The sequence below is a fragment of the Notothenia rossii genome (assembly GCF_949606895.1).
Source record: "Notothenia rossii genome assembly, chromosome: 3".
NCBI classification, from domain to species: Eukaryota; Metazoa; Chordata; class Actinopteri; order Perciformes; family Nototheniidae; genus Notothenia; species Notothenia rossii.
The window spans coordinates 53946614-53949731 of NC_136901.1; the positions used below are offsets into that span (position 1 = coordinate 53946614).

Below are 3118 nucleotides of genomic sequence, written 5' to 3' on the forward strand. Positions count from 1 at the left end.
CGTCTCCGCGTGTCGTTTGATAAGCTGGGTAAATTCGTAAAAAGGAAGGGATTAAGAAACACCAGAATGCAAGTGAAACAATAATCTTGTTTTAATGATACAAGGTAACAATACAAATACAAAGGAATCACGAAGCACTCTTCAGAGTACTCCGGGCTCAGGTTCTACCACGTGTGAGACAGGTCTCAGGAACGGCCGGTCAAAAACAAGAGCGCGAACCAAAGGAAAACACAGTGTTTCATACTAAAAACACAGGAGGAGGTGTGTGCGTGCTTTCCCCCAGAGGTTATCTTATTGGGAGAGACCAACACATGGCCTGTCGCCCCCAATCAGTGCGACACAGCAGAAGAAACCCGGAAACAAAAAGTCTCTTTCAGTTTGACGAAGACCAGACACCTTTTGGTGTCTGGTACGAACCTGCTCTAAACAACAAGTTTCCTTATCTTATTTCACATCTTGTAGCCAGCACACACACATCCCCTTTATGGCCCTTTGTCCCTGAGTCCATCTTCCCGCCTCAGGCTGCCACACACAAGTTAAAAGTATGTTTTAAGATATAGTTGTTATAGTTGGCTAAATATACGTAATAAATGTAAATCACTTTCATATCAATAATAACGAGGAACACATTACCTATGCTCTTAAGCAGTATTAGAGATGCTTTTCAAATAGTCAAACTTCACACAGGCCTAATATAGAGAACACACTCATTTGTCCTACAGCCCTTCCATTTGTTTGAGCTATTGTTCACATCTTTACTTCAAATAAAAGGTTTCACATTGTATATTTCCAGCTTCCTTTACACATACTGTTATTATTTATACAAAGTAATTAACCACACACATCTATTTAAAACAAGTAGATTTCCCTGATCATTTGACATGCTGAAAATCTTAAGAAGAATGTCCCCTCCCCCAACTCTCTCGTCCCTGTCATAAAAGCTGCTTCCATTTCATATAGAGTAATAAAACATATTTAAGCTAATTTCTCCACAATGTTTGTAGCCATTTAGTACCCACACATGAAAGAATAAGAACAGAGGTATAGTTGAACAGTAATCACGCAGCACATATATTTACTGCAATGAAAACACACACATTTGCCCCAAGCATGTGTAACGCACCCTCTTCTTTTATGAGGGGAACATTCCAGAGTCTTGGAGCTATCCCCAAATTAGGATGTCCCCTGCTCCCATCCCTCTCTGAACACAAAGACTTCACCTCAATATATTGGGGAGGGAAAATATACTTTGTCCCTTCAAATTTAACACACATGAATATATATAAGGTGACATTAAAATGAATATACCAGATTGAACTTTCCTGCCATAACACGTTACTTTAATACTTCAAATAATTCAACTTAATCCTTCATAACATACTCTGCAAAAAATATGTTTTATAATCAAGAATGATATACTATATTTTCTAGTCCCCCAATTAAGCAAAGCATGCCCTGAGGCACTTTGTATAATTAATCATTGTAGTTGAAACTGTACACTCCATTCTCACATAGCTCAATTTTCAATATTTACACAATAATGTTGTCCAAGATTGAATGTTTTTCATTAATTTGGTAAAACGGTATAATTAATGTTATTATTCTCTGACTTTCACTTTCTTACCATATGTAGCTGCTGTATTCACACGTCTAACTACATGACCACCTTTCTTTGCTTTGGGGAATTTCACAGTGTATTGGAGTTGTCCTCTACTGGTTTTGGCATGCTTCCTGCCAGAGTTCTCATTGTAGTGCAGTGCTGCTAGGATCAACCTACAAAATAAATACATTTATTGTATAGAGAGAGAAAGAGAGAGAGAGATTTCATAGGGATTTTAGCGTTTGCAGGCCATTTACATGCACACAAACCCATAGATCTCACTACAGGAGAGGGGAAACCCCCCAAAAAGAAGAACTTGGCAAATAGATAAATAAGCAAATAAAGTTGAAGTCTCTAGTATTTTCTGATGAGATTCATATTATACTTTACCTGCAATATATGCCAGTGTACGAGTATGCATACATCTTTGGGGCAAACAGGTTGACAATACTGTGGTATACTTCCACCCCGTAGGTTTGCTGTGAAGGTGACATCTTCTTGACATCTCTGACAAAAGCTTTCTGCCTGACAACTTTATTCAGCTTTAGTGCTGGCACTGAATCTGAAAATACACAATCAAAAAAGGATATAGGATATACGATAATAGAAAACATATCAGTTCTTCACTGCACATAATTTTTCTTTACTGAAGACACAAAAACATTCCAACACAACATTTGATGAGTGGTCCATTGTCGTAGAAAATATTATTACCTGCTTTGAGCCATTTTTTCTTGCGGTTCTGAGCTGCAGGCAGCCGACCATGGGCACATTTCTCGAACACTCTGCCATGTTTAGTGTGAATGTTTATAATGTGGTTGTTGAGGGACGGCCATTTTTCAGCAATAATTTCTCCATTTCCATCCGGGGTTGATACGGCACACCAATACAAATGGTTCAGAATGGATTGTATCCATTCCCCAATATGTACATTGCTTGTCCTTTGCAAGCTTTACCAGTTTTTTTTTTAGGTCTATAAAATAGAAAGTTCAGTATTTTATTTTTTTTTTAATTGGAGTGAATTGGAGAATTATAATTCTACTATAGTTCAAAAAATTAACCTACTTTTGCAAGGTTCCAAACGTCGAACCGATGGTCCACATGTTCTTGGTTTTCCTTCAGCCATTTGTTGATCTGTGTGTGTCTGTCTGTCACAATTGTCTTCATGACGAGGTTTTCACTCTCCAAGAACTGGACATATCGCACAAGCCCCTCTTTTTCCATGTGGACACTTGAAGGGACTTCATTACTCTGGAAATACATTCAGAACACACATAATATTTTATAAAGATGGCTATTATAGAGCATTTGATTTTCAGCGGTCATATTTGTGAACATGGTTAATGCTTTGAGCTTGAAATGCATCGGCCAAAAAAAAACACTCCTGAAATTATATTGTCTTGGGTTCGATAGAAAATATTCTTAGCTGTGTTTGGCTATAAAGTATTTGGAGGAGGCTATTCATAACATAGGATACATTCACTAATACTGACCTGCACTAATTGAACATCCAACACC

At 37.7% G+C, this 3118-nt stretch overlaps 1 long non-coding RNA gene across 1 annotated transcript; it reads right to left on the reverse strand.

Annotated features, from left to right (window-relative positions):
- Positions 1 to 848: 848 nt before the first annotated feature.
- On the reverse strand, positions 849 to 2558 carry LOC307033568. Its single transcript, XR_013806556.1, has 3 exons — positions 2315 to 2558; positions 1991 to 2162; positions 849 to 1773 (listed from the first exon to the last, which is right to left on the reverse strand). It is a non-coding gene; the product is annotated as an uncharacterized lncRNA (long non-coding RNA).
- Between the last annotated feature and the right edge of the window lie 560 nt (positions 2559 to 3118).